General features: G+C 42.3%; 1 long non-coding RNA gene across 1 annotated transcript; it reads left to right on the top strand.

Moving 5' to 3' along the window:
• The first annotated feature begins 1,453 nt into the window (after positions 1-1,453).
• Positions 1,454-9,565, top strand: LOC135558661 (uncharacterized). Its single transcript, XR_010458385.1, has 3 exons — positions 1,454-1,612; positions 4,495-4,657; positions 5,801-9,565. It is a non-coding gene; the product is annotated as an uncharacterized LOC135558661 (long non-coding RNA).
• The last annotated feature ends 4,748 nt before the right edge of the window (positions 9,566-14,313 follow it).

Below are 14,313 nucleotides of genomic sequence, written 5' to 3'. Positions count from 1 at the left end.
GTTAAACTCAAACGTAACTCAACTTTCTATGATCGGAACCCCTTTCTACTTGTTTGTGGTTCTTTTTTTTTCAATTCTTAGAGCTGTGACTGCTTGTCAAATTCTTTAGGGCTATCTGACTGAAGGTGATAGAACCACATTGGAGCATTGTTGAAGCAGTGTAACTGAAGCAGTTGAGGAGTTTCACAATTGAAGAAATGAAACCAGTGTTTTTGGCCCCCTGTCAAACACGATGTAGCGGTGGCATGAAAGATAAGAGTCACCCTGCACACTACTCAGTTGGCTCCACAAATAGGTTGAGCTGGAGAAATGGTTACACTCAAACTCAATTCTCCCTGATCGGATCTCCTCTCTACTTGTTTGTGGTTCTTTTTTAGTTAATTTTAATACCAACAGCTGAATCCTACAGGCTATTGTTCATAAGTGTCCATATATTTAATAAAAATGCTACATATCGCCTAGCCTTTATGAAGTCAATATGAACTACTTACTAGAACTTAAACGTTTACGTTAGTCATTTCTGTCTCTTAGATCGCAAATGTCACAGACACATACTTTATGTTGATAGTATTTTTTGTGTCAATTTAAAAACCTATTAGCCCATACCAAATGTTTTTAACCGTTTTAAAGCATCGCTTAATCTATATATATATATATATATATATATATATATATATATATATATATATATATATATATATATATATATATATATATATATAAACAACTTGCCTGAACTCATATCTAATGGTATGACTGATGCAGAAATTATTTTATTGAAGTAGCTGAAATATATATATATATTTTTAAATGTTATCATTTGAAATGAGCTGTTCTGAGTGCTGGCTGATGACTTCAAATGGGTGCTGGCCAGTCAAGTAATGGCGCAGACTGCTGTCCTATCTGTGTTACTGCATGTTACAGATTCCTCCCTTTAGTGAGTTGAACAGTAGGAGTCAAGTTTGGGTGCCCACAGCCTTCAATTGCTTCCCTTCAAAATAAAAATCCAGCTATAACTTTGTTTAAAGTGCTGTGGTTTATGACCTGACCTAGGTCATATAATAATACATATTAAAATTGAAATATTATAATATTAGACAAATTATGATACATTATAAAATGGAAAGGCAGCATAAACAGACAATGTGTGTAGGTGGCTTCTCTTTAAATCCTGAACAACTCTAATAAAAAGTTGAATGAACTCATTTGAGTGCAATTATTAGTGGTGAACACTGTGTTCAACCACAGGTTCATAATTCCTTAATAGGCTAAATTGGCTAAACAGGCTGTAAACTCAGAGTAAGCAAATATCCCTCCTCATGAACATTGTCTGACCTGCTAGTTTTCAAAGCAGTCCAATGTGTGTGGGTGGCATCTAAGAGTCAGCAAATATCCCTGGGTGGTGTGGTTGGTATCTTTAAATGGTGAAGAACACATTTCCTGCAGCCCAGTCACCATGATATGCTCTGTGATGTTGTTGCTATTTTTCCTCTTGTTCTTTTTGATCAGGGTCCGCTGACCTAAAAACCTCCCCCCAGAACCCCGTCCCCTGCCCATCCTAGGCAATCTGCTACAGCTGGACCCTGTCAACCCCCTCAAAGACCTGGAAAGGGTAAGAGAACTTTACAAAAAATCCACAACCTGGAAAAGTTTGGTTTATCCTGGGTTTATTTTTGTCATACACTGTATGTTGTCAGTGATTGGCAGTTAACCCACTGTTCCTAGGCCGTCATTGAAAATAAGAATTGGTTCTTAACTGACTTGCCTGGTTAAATAAAGGTAAAAAAATACAAATACATTTGAATAGTTACCAGTAATTTGGTTTTGTTTGAAGTTACCCAAACTGTGTGCAGGAAGATATGGTTTTGTAGCGTCCTTACAGACCTTTAAGCTTGAACAAACAACTATGTTTTTAGAAGACTTTCAACTAAAGCATTTACATTACATTTACATTTAAGTCATTTGGCAGACGCTCTTATCCAGAGCGACTTACAAATTGGTGAGTTCACCTTATGACATCCAGTGGAACAGCCACTTTACAATAGTGCATCTAAATCATTTAAGGGGGGGGGTGAGAAGGATTACTTTATCCTATCCTAGGTATTCCTTAAAGAGGTGGGGTTTCAGGTGTCTCCGGAAGGTGGTGATTGACTCCGCTGTCCTGGCGTCGTGAGGGAGTTTGTTCCACCATTGGGGGGCCAGAGCAGCGAACAGTTTTGACTGGGCTGAGCGGGAACTGTACTTCCTCAGTGGTAGGGAGGCGAGCAGGCCAGAGGTGGATGAACGCAGTGCCCTTGTTTGGGTGTAGGGCCTGATCAGAGCCTGGAGGTACTGCGGTGCCGTTCCCCTCACAGCTCCGTAGGCAAGCACCATGGTCTTGTAGCGGATGCGAGCTTCAACTGGAAGCCAGTGGAGAGAGCGGAGGAGCGGGGTGACGTGAGAGAACTTGGGAAGGTTGAACACCAGACGGGCTGCGGCGTTCTGGATGAGTTGTAGGGGTTTAATGGCACAGGCAGGGAGCCCAGCCAACAGCGAGTTGCTGTAATCCAGACGGGAGATGACAAGTGCCTGGATTAGGACCTGCGCCGCTTCCTGTGTGAGGCAGGGTCGTACTCTGCGGATGTTGTAGAGCATGAACCTACAGGAACGGGCCACCGCCTTGATGTTAGTTGAGAACGACAGGGTGTTGTCCAGGATCACGCCAAGGTTCTTAGCGCTCTGGGAGGAGGACACAATGGAGTTGTCAACCGTGATGGCGAGATCATGGAACGGGCAGTCCTACCCCGGGAGGAAGAGCAGCTCCGTCTTCCCGAGGTTCAGCTTGAGGTGGTGATCCGTCATCCACACTGATATGTCTGCCAGACATGCAGAGATGCGATTCGCCACCTGGTCATCAGAAGGGGGAAAGGAGAAGATTAATTGTGTGTCGTCTGCATAGCAATGATAGGAGAGACCATGTGAGGTTATGACAGAGCCAAGTGACTTGGTGTATAGCGAGAATAGGAGAGGGCCTAGAACAGAGCCCTGGGGGACACCAGTGGTGAGAGCGCGTGGCGAGGAGACAGATTCTCGCCACGCCACCTGGTAGGAGCGACCTGTCAGGTAGGACGCAATCCAAGCGTGGGCCGCGCCGGAGATGCCCAACTCGGAGAGGGTGGAGAGGAGGATCTGATGGTTCACAGTATCGAAGGCAGCCGATAGGTCTAGAAGGATGAGAGCAGAGGAGAGAGAGTTAGCTTTAGCAGTGCGGAGCGCCTCCGTGATACAGAGAAGAGCAGTCTCAGTTGAATGACTAGTCTTGAAACCTGACTGATTTGGATCAAGAAGGTCATTCTGAGAGAGATAGCGGGAGAGCTGGCCAAGGACGGCACGTTCAAGAGTTTTGGAGAGAAAAGAAAGAAGGGATACTGGTCTGTAGTTGTTGACATCGGAGGGATCGAGTGTAGGTTTTTTCAGAAGGGGTGCAACTCTCGCTCTCTTGAAGACGGAAGGGACGTAGCCAGCGGTCAGGGATGAGTTGATGAGCGAGGTGAGGTAAGGGAGAAGGTCTCCGGAAATGGTCTGGAGAAGAGAGGAGGGGATAGGGTCAAGCGGGCAGGTTGTTGGGCGGCCGGCCATCACAAGAAGCGAGATTTCATCTGGAGAGAGAGGGGAGAAAGAGGTCAGAGCACAGGGTAGGGCAGTGTGAGCAGAACCAGCGGTGTCGTTTGACTTAGCAAACGAGGATCGGATGTCGTCGACCTTCTTTTCAAAATGGTTGACGAAGTCATCTGCAGAGAGGGAGGAGGGGGGGGGATTCAGGAGGGAGGAGAAGGTGGCAAAGAGCTTCCTAGGGTTAGAGGCAGATGCTTGGAATTTAGAGTGGTAGAAAGTGGCTTTAGCAGCAGAGACAGAGGAGGAAAATGTAGAGAGGAGGGAGTGAAAGGATGCCAGGTCCGCAGGGAGGCGAGTTTTCCTCCATTTCCGCTCGGCTGCCCGGAGCCCTGCCCTGTTAAAGCATTTTAGATACAAACTTAAAATGCCATTGTGATTCATGTCAGAGCAGCAACAGCCACTAAACTGTGTTTGATCCAAAATAGGTCAGGTTCCAGAAGGTTTTATCAGGCCTAAATCAACATGCACTGTCTCCGCTTTTGAAACAACCATCAAAAAGGTTCTTGATGAGGATTTGTTTTGTTACAGACGTTTGTTCATCCATATTAATTTAACCCAGAAGGTGATGAGTGTCAATGATACAATACAATAACTTTTCACAGGAGGTTGGTGGCACCTTAATTGGGGAGGACGGGCTCGTGGTAAATGGCTGGAGCGGAATAGGTGGTATGGTATCAAATTCATCATTCCATTTGCTCTGTTCCAGCCATTATTATGTGATGTCCTCCTCTGGAACTGTCAGTAGTTGCTTGCTATGGTTTAGTTTCATCTTCAGATGTGTCTGACTTGTCACACAACTTACTGTTCAGCTTGGGAACTCTCTCTCCCTCTGTGTTTCAGCTGAAGAGGCGCTATGGTAACGTGTTCTGTCTGTACATCGGATCACGACCTGTCGTGGTTCTGAATGGCCTTGAGGTGGTTTGTGAGACACTGGTGACATGCACAGCTGAATTTTCAGGACGACCAAACCATCTCATGATCAGCGACATCACAGAATGCACAGGTACTGTGTTTTTAACCCCTAGTGTCCCCTAGGCTGGTCCTGAGTCAGCTTTATAATTTGTGATATAATTGTATTGGTGTAGGTAGAAGTAGAGGTGACCTTAAATTAGTTTATATAATGCAGAGCACAAACACACACCTCAAAGCTAATCCCTAAGCTAAGGACCCTGGGACTAAACATCTCCCTTTGCAACTGGATCAGTGACTTCCTGACGGGCCGCCCCTAAGTGGTAAGAGTAGGCAACAACACATCTGCCATGCTGACTCTCAACATGAGGGCCCCTCAAGGGTGCGTGCTTAGTCCCCTCCTGTACTCCCTGTTCACCCACGACTGCGTGGCCACGCACGACTCCAACACCACGACTCCAACACCAACACCAACACCAAGTTTGTCGACGACACAACAGTGGTAGGCCTGATCACCGACAACAATGAGACAGCCTACAGGGAGGAGGTCAGAGACCTGGAAGTGTGGTGCCAGGGCAATAACCTCTCCCTCAACGTGAGCAAATCAAAATAGTTGACCGTGGACTACATGAAATGGGGGGCCGAGCACGCCCCCATTTACATAGAAGGGGCTGTAGTGGAGCTGGTTGATAGCTTCAAGTTCCTTGGCGTCCACATCATTAACAAACTATCATTTCCAAAACACCAAGACAGTCGTGAAGAGGGCACGACAATGCCAATTCCCCCTCAGGATACTGAAAACATTTGGCATAGGTCCTCATATCCTCAAAATGGCCTACAGCTACATCATCGAGATTATCCTGACTGGTTGCATCACCGCTTGGTATGGCTGCTCGGCATCCGACCGCAAGGCGCTACAGAGGTTAGTGCACAATGGCCCAGTACATCACTGAGGCCAATCTTCCTGCCATTCAGGACCTCTATACCAGTTGGTGTCAGAGGAAGGCCCTAACAATTGTCTAAGACTCCAGGCACCCTAGTCATAGCCTGTTCTCTCTGCTACCACACGCAATCGGTACTGGAGTGCCAACTTGGCTACCTGGACTATTTGCATTGAGACCATTTTTTTATGCCACTCGCTGTTAATTATCTATGCATATAGTCACTTTAACCTTACCTACATGTACATATTACCTCAATATACCTGTATGGTACACAAAGTGTGTGTGTGTTCCAGAATGCTGTCACCGGGAAAATGAGGACGTTCTTGAGGGACGTTCATACACCTTGTTTGAGGACCAACACGCCATGCCGTACGTTCAAGCGATGATCCACAAGTGGATCATGTGGATGGCTGACACGGTTCCTCTTAGCGTGTTCCATATGACCTCCTGCAACACGCAACTACTAGGCTACCAGCTGCACCAGGTGAACATTGACATGACAACTGATACTGTTACGTAACTAGCCCACTAATTTTGCTACACTTGTTATGTGTAGGTGTCCTACGCCTAGCTAAATGGTCTCTAACCTGATTTCATGTTTGCATTGTCTGTGAGAAGTAAACGTATGTGGACCAGGTGTTGAATGACTGTGCCCGAGGAGACAGCCGAGTTCAGGGCCAGCTCCGTCTTGACCTCTTGAGTCTGCCCAAGCGGATTATCAGTTGTTGTTCAAGGTGGTGACCTAAATACATATAAGCAAAAAGAAACTACCAAAATACATGCCCAAAAATAAAGAGGTTAACTAAAACAAAACAAAGATTACCAGGCTGAGAAGCTCCGTAGCCACCTCTCTCTCACGGATTGACTATCCCCTTGAATGCCTGCACTGTTGTGCTTAAGGACCCGGTTGCTGCTGCCCCCTAGGGATGAGGTGTGGAAGTGGTAGTGTGTACTGTCTATGTACGACCACTAAACTACTCCCCATATCATAACAATATGTTGCCACTGGTGACCTTAGAACCCTAACATAAAAACCACACCGCTCGTGTGTTTCAAAATAAATGTAAACATACATGTTATTCAATCATTACACCCACACTGCTCGCGCGTGTCAACGAGCATCTGTGTAGCTGTCACGTTCTGACCTTAGTTCCTTTGTTTTGTCTTTGTTTTAGTATGGGCAAGGGCGTAAGTTGGGGTGGGCAGTCTATGTTCTTTTTTCTATAATTTGGGATTTCTGTGTTTGGCCTGGTATTGTTCTCAATCATAGGCAGCTGTCAATCGTTGTCCCTGATTGAGAACCATACTTAGGTAACCTGCTTTCAGCTTTGAGTTGTGGGTGATTATTTTCTGTTCTGTGTTTTGCTTCACTGTTCAGGACTGTTCGTTTTTGTCATTTTATTGTTTTTGTTCAAGTGTTCAGTATTCATATTAAATACAATATGGACACCTACCACGCTGCGCATTGGTCTGACATTTCTTACTCCTTGTCTGAGGAGGACGAAGACAAGCGTTACAGTAGCCAGGCGCTATAATAGAACTTGGTTCTATTTGTGATGCTTGAAGCGCTGCAAGTTCCGCCTCTCCCATCTCCTAATTGTTTTTTAGGAGCATATACCCACGTGGGTGATTGAAAGATGAACTAAGGTCCACACTTCAGTCCTGTTAGTGGTGTTAATGCACCTTAAAGCTGGTTGCCAACTGCCATATAAAGTCCAAAGAAAGGGAAGAAGATTGAAGAAGGAGAGATTACTAGAAACAAACTCGGGTTAAACTTTTTATCTGTGGATTAATTGTCGGAGTAGTGGACCTTGTGCATTTCAGGTAAAATAACAACCAAATGATTATATCCAAGGACAAATTAACTAGCAACAGCAAGCTAGTTAGCTACAGTGCCTTGCGAAAGTATTCGGCCCCCTTGAACTTTGCGACCTTTTGCCACATTTCAGGCTTCAAACATAAAAGATATAAAACTGTATTTTTTTGCTCCATGAAGAGGGCCAGTGGAAGTTCCCTCAGTTCAGCCCTGACAACTTCCTCAACGAGGATGGCGAGTTTGTGAAACCAGAGGCCTTTCTGCCATTCTCAGCAGGTACAGAGAGAGGTAGAGCTAGAGGGAGATAGAGAAGATGCATAGAGACTGAACAAGAGTTCATGTTAATATAAGATATATAAGAGTGTGGACGGTGCATTCGGAAAGTATTCAGACCCCTTGTTTTTTTCCCACATTTTGTTACGTTACAGCCTTATTCTAAAATGTGTTAAAAATATTTTTTCCCCCTCATCAATCTACACACAATACCCCATAATGAAAAAGCAAAAACATGTTTTTAGAAATGTTTGCAAATGTTGTAAAAATAAAAAACTGAAATAACCCATTTACATAAGTATTCAGACCCTTTACTCAGTACTTTGTCGAAGCACCTTTGGCAGCGATGACAGCCTCAAGTCTAATTGGGTATGACGCTACAAGCTTGGCACACCTGTATTTGGGGAGTTTATCCCATTCCTCTCTGCGGATCCTCTCAAGCTCTGTTAGGTTGGATGGGGAGCATTGCTGCACAGCTATTTTCAGGTCTCTCCAGAGATGTTTTATAGGGTTCAAGTCTGAGCTCTGGCTGGGCCACTTAAGGACATTCAGAGGCTTGTCCCGAAGCCACTTCTACGTTGTCTTGGCTGTGTGCTTAGGGTCGTTGTCCTGTTGGAAGATTAACCTTCGCCCCCATTCTGAGGTCCTGAGTGCTCTGGAGCAGGTTTTCATCAAGGATCGCTCTGTACTTTGCTCTTTTCCTCGATCCTAACTAGTCAAAACGACTGGGGAAAAATTATGCTGCCACCACAATGCTTCTCCGTAGGGATGGTGCTAGGATTTCTCCAGATGTGATGCTTGGCATTCAAGCCAAAGAGTTCAATATTGGTTTCATCAGACCAGATAATCTTATTTCTCATGGTCTGAGAGTCTTTAGATGCCTTTTGGAAAACTCCAAGCGGACTGTCATGTGCCTTTTACTGAGGAGTAGTTTCTGTCGGGCCACTCTACCATAAAAGCCTGACTGGTGGAGTGCTGCAGGGATGCTTGTCCTTTGGAAGTTTCTCCCATCTCCACAGAGGAACTCTAGAGTTCTGTCAGAGTGACCATCGGCTTCTTGGCCACCTCCCTGACCAACGTCCTTCGCCGATTGCTCTGGGAAGAGTCTTGGTGATTCCAAACATCTTCCATTTAAGAATGATGGAGGCCACTGTATTATTGGTGACCTTCAATGCTGCAGAAATGTTTTGGTGCCCATCCCCAGATCTGTTCCTCAACACAATCCTGTCTCGGAGCTCTACGGATGTCACGTTCGTCATAGTGAGGAGACCAAGGCGCAGCGTAATTTGAATATATTTAAACAAAGAACACTAAACAAACAAAAAAAAATAACAAAACGAACGTGACGCTATAAACACGCGTGCTGACATGCACCTACACATAGACAATAACCCACAAAAACAAAATGGAAAAATGGCAACCTAAATAGGATCCCCAATCAGAGACAACGATAAACAGCTGCCTCTGATTGGGAACCAATTCAGGCCACCATAGACCTACATTTACCTAGACAAACCAAAACCCCATAGTTATACAAAAAAACATAGACAAGACAAAAACACACATACCACCCTAACCAAAACAATAAAGAAAACAAAGATAACTCAGGTCAGGGCGTGACAACGGACAATTTCTTCAACCTCATGGATTGGTTTTTGCTCTGACCAGCACTTTCAACTGTGGGACGTTATATAGACAGGTGTTTGTCTTTTCAAAATCATGTCTAATCAATTGAATTTACCACAGGTGGACTCAAATCAAGCTGTAGAAACATCTCAAGGATGATCAATGGAAACAGGATGCACCTGAGCTCAATTTCGAGTCTCATAGCAAAGGGTCTGAATACTTATGTAAATAAGGTATTTCTGTTTTTTATGTTTATTAAATTAGCAAACATTTCGAAAAGCCTGTTTTCGCTTTGTCACTCTGGGCTATTGTGTATAGACGGCTGAGAATGTTTTTTTTTAGAATAAGGCTGTAACGAAACAAAATGTGGGAAAAGTCAAGGGGCCTGAATACTTTCCGAAGGCACTGTACATGTAGAAACGGCTTGTCCACCATGTTTACTACAGCATGTGTATGAAGGTGTCGTCAACATAACTGTGTTTGTGTTCCACATGCTCTCGTGTATGCCTGGGAGAAGGGTTAGCGCGCACGGAGCTCCTTCTAATACTGGTAACCTTGCTTCGACATGTCCAATTTGTCTCGCCTAAACAAGAAGGTGCGCCTGACTTCCGCCAGATTTTTGGCATTGCACAGGCGCAAAAACCCTACCGGCTGGGAGTGCTTCTGAGAAGCAGCCAGTGATGGTGAACTTCCGACAGTTTTCACTGAGCGGCAATATTACTAAAGCAGCACATTAAACAATGCTATACCCTCCATTGAGTGCCTTATAGTTTTTGATAACACATTTTGTGATCTGTGATGGACAGTCGAAATCAAATTACCTCTTTTCATGCTAAATAAATTAACCTCCTCAACAGGTAAACATCACATTACATGTAAAATTATGTCATATTCTGCAGCCAGTCCAGAAATAAATTGGATAGTGATTTTTGTGTTTCCTGTTCTCCCACCCATGACTCTGCAAACCACATTCCTTACTGACACAGTAGTCAGACCCAGACACGATACAAACATTTCGAATGAAACTAGAGAATAGAATTAAATGTAAAAATCATCCTAAAAACAACAGTCAAACAAAAAAACATGTAAGTATTTTTATTTCTTTATTTTATTAATTTTAAAAGAAAATGCTAATAGTCCTCTGAACACACATAATATTAGTTGACTGTAGAAACAGTTTATACAACGGTGTGTAAAAGTAATTTTTAAGGGCTAGATCAAACTATATGAATAAATGTTAGTTTTTTCAAAGCACAAGAACAGTAGCTATTCACGTTTTATTTTTGATATTAAGCTTTATTTAACCGGAGTCACATTGAGATAAAACTCTTCTACAAATCAAATGTTATTAGTCACATGCGCCGAATACAACAGGTGTAGTAGACCTTTCAGTGAAATGCTTACTTACGAGCCCCTAACCAACAATGCAGTTTTAAAAATACGGATGAGAATAAGAAATAAAAGTAACAAATAATTAAAGAGCAGCAGCAAAATAACAATAGGCAGACTATATACAGGGGGTACGGCCGGGTACAGAGTCAGTGTGCGAGGGCACGGATTATTTGAGGTAATATGCACAAGAGAAATAAGAATTTGTTCTGAACTAACTTGCCTAGTTAAATAAAGGTAAAAATAAAAAATATTTTAAAAAAGAGAGCTTTGCATAAATTTACAAATAAAACACAATACATAAATAAAACACAACAGCACTACAAAACCCACTATAATTAAATACATAAACACAACATTTACATATATAAGAAAAGCAATCGAATCTGTAACATAAAAGTCTCCAATCAATAATTTAAAATTTCTGAAAGGCACCAGAACATCTAATTGCAAGGAATTTTGTGTATTTGTCCACACATAAGGGAAAAAAACTAAAAGCCTATTTTCCCAAGTCTGTGGAGACCAATGGGATCTCCAGAGTTAACCATCCCTGAGAACGGGTTTGGTCATTTGTACGTCTAAAATGAATCAATGATTTAATGTAATGTACAGAGAAAGTTTCTGCAAGACTAAATAAATAAAATAGAGTGCAGTTCTCTTCTTACAGACAGAGGTCCATCCCACATGTTTGTACAGAATATAATAATGAGTCCTAAAACCATCCCCAGTGATAAAACGCATTGCTGAATGGAATACAGACTCCAATTGTTTCAAAACAAAGGCCCCCGCTTGCATATAAATAATGTCACCATAGTCTATTACAGGGAAAAGCGTTGTTTGAACATTCTTCCTTCTATTTTCAAAACTGAGGAAGGATTTGTTTCTATATAAAAACAATCGTAATTCTCAGCTTCTTTGTCAAGTTTTCAATGTGTTTCAAAAGACAACTTGGCATCAAGCCAGATACCCAAATACTTATAGTGAGAAACTTTCTCATTTTGGGCTCCATTTGGGGTGAAAATACGCAATTCCTCAGGGTCAACATTATGGGCTGGCTGTGAAATACATTATGTACATGTATGCGCGTATTGAATGTGAGATTGGGCTGCGTTTAGAGAAGTGCTTCCATAAACCAATTATTGTATTAGTTCTACCGTCAACTTTAATCACTTTATCCCAGTGTTAACCAGCCCACAAATACTAGAGACAACAACCCTGTTGACAACACCCAATCCATCCATTTGCCGGTGTGTATCGGAAGAATAATCATCCTTTACATTTTTATATTGAGATTAATTTTTTAAATGTAAAAGGGTAATACCAATTATTTTATGATCGTATTTGCCTATTCCAATAGAGAACCTAGGCCGGTTTTTAACGATATATATAATCCTTTATCCTAGCCCTATAATACATATTCATATTTATTAGGTTATATCTTAAAAGCTAATCATTCCGATTCACATCGGCGAACAAGGGCCGCACTATATAACGGCTTTTAAGTCATAATATACTCGACCTTTACAATTAGGACATATCATATTAAACAAAAAAAACGACCTTGGTTTTTCTAATGTACAATCTTCAAATTAAATACATTTAAAAAATCATACAGTAGCCTCTCTGTAGTGCCTTTTAAGGAGTCCACTGTAGTTTTCAATATCTTATTTTCCGCTCGTATTTTTTCCATCCTTTTTACTGTAATCCAGTCCTGTTTTTAAGGCCTCAACCTCCCCCAGTAGCCCTGGCAATAGATCACGTTTTTTTAACTGCTCGTTCATGCTTGTAAGCAATGCTCTATCTTCTGGAGACATAGTTATAAAAACGTCCCCCTCCAATATTAAGTTTGGAATTTTAGACCGCGGCTTTCCTCCCGTTTCACTCGCAGAACTCAAGGAAAGGTCTTGTCTGGTTCGCTTCGATGTATCCGTTTCTTTATCGAGAATTTCAAAACGATGATCAATAAATCGTTCCAGATTCTCTATATTATCCAGAATGTTTGTATCGTAGTTATCAACTAATTCTTATGTTTTTTTGTGATTAATTCATGGGACAAGCCTTGCCATACCACGCTGTTACGTCATCACCTCTACTCGTCCATTTTTGGCAAAAGGCTGCGAACGTTTAGGTGCATGCATTTCTAACCTTTTTAGGGGTTTGAAATCACCTGGGGTGTCAATAAAAGCCGTATCATTACCTGCCAATCTATTATTCATAACATTGTTACATTGTCAAAATTTACCCCAATCCGCCCTACATATTGTTTATCTATCACTGTTTGCTGGGGGCGTTGAGACGTAATAGTGATTACCTGTGACAGCAGCGGCTTCACTTTACAATACACCTTTGTAAAAGTGTCAATTTCTTAGAGCTGCCTTGTAGTGATTAGATAGTGTCCACGCACCAAGGTGATTTCGGTGACTTCCATCATCCCTGAAAAATATTTTGTTGTTGCCAAAAGGTATCAGGCATTCATGGAGTGCTAGCAGTCTGCTGAATCTGCCACTTCTATGACCCAGTGGAGGAAGGCCAGAGATGAACGGACACTCAAGTCTTTCAGCTTGGTCTATAAAATATTTTTTTATGATGCTCTGATCTGGCCAACTAAATGTAATTTGATCTTAACATATATAAGGTTGGCCGTCATTGTAAATAAAAATGTGTTCTTAACGGACTTGCCTAGTTAAATAAAGGTTAAATAAAAAAATATATACAAAAAATAAGACAATACTTGTGCATAAGTGAGAGTACTTTTACATGATTTATCCAATCGTTTTACACTACCAAGTTATCAAGAAACATACAATGTTACAAGTCATCCTCAATGTTTTACAAAATAAAAATGCATTATCATTCCTATATAATTATTACAGAGAATCAGACAAATTATGCTATCCTCTGCATATTAGCTATATCTGGAAATGTACACATTTTGTGCTGTTGTAGGAAGCAATCACTCCCCTATTGCTGACTACAAATTATCTATAACTGGGCTTACAACTCACTAACTAGCAAAGGATATGAGCAAAATGTGCGCACTTGGCTACATACAGCTCTCGCTTTGATCTCAAAACAAGTGCATCTACTCACCACCGCTCATGCTGTAAACACAGTCCAGCTCAAAGTAAATGGCACATATCCATATATGGCACTGCTCTATTTGCAAAATAGGTCTACTGCAGGTCTAATTGGTTATGCCGCACCGGTCTGTGTAGAGAATGGGTTGAGTCCTGCTTGTCAATGCAATGGAATCCTACTCCGATGCGTTCTGCCTACAACAAAATCAGGTGCATAGTTAGTTTTGCATACTAAGTCTTGCATCGTTCGTTTTGTTTCTGTATGTTGCATTGAAAGTGGCTAATATTGTGTTGATTCAATCACAATTGCCACAGTAAAGGGAAACATTGATAGTGTTAACTAACAAGGAAAACTCTAGAAAGTTCAGTGAAGTTTAATCTTGTGCTTCTCTCCATGGGCTGATATTTCTTCTGTGCGGCAGTCCTGAGGGATCTGCGTGGCAGTCTCGGGGCTATTGCGCACCCACGTGCAGTTTAGCGGGAACATTGGTCATCATGATAAACAATAGGAGGCCTAGGAGGCTCAGTCTTTTCTTCTTTCTTCGTGGAGCAGATGAAGTTCAACCTGTCCTCCCAGTCCCAGGTTCCCCAGTGCTCTCCCATCTTGGCCAGAGTCCCACAGCGG

Source organism: Oncorhynchus masou, chromosome 2, assembly GCF_036934945.1.
Source record: "Oncorhynchus masou masou isolate Uvic2021 chromosome 2, UVic_Omas_1.1, whole genome shotgun sequence".
Taxonomy (NCBI): domain Eukaryota; kingdom Metazoa; phylum Chordata; class Actinopteri; order Salmoniformes; family Salmonidae; genus Oncorhynchus; species Oncorhynchus masou.
This window is presented reverse-complemented; position numbering and strand designations above follow the sequence as displayed.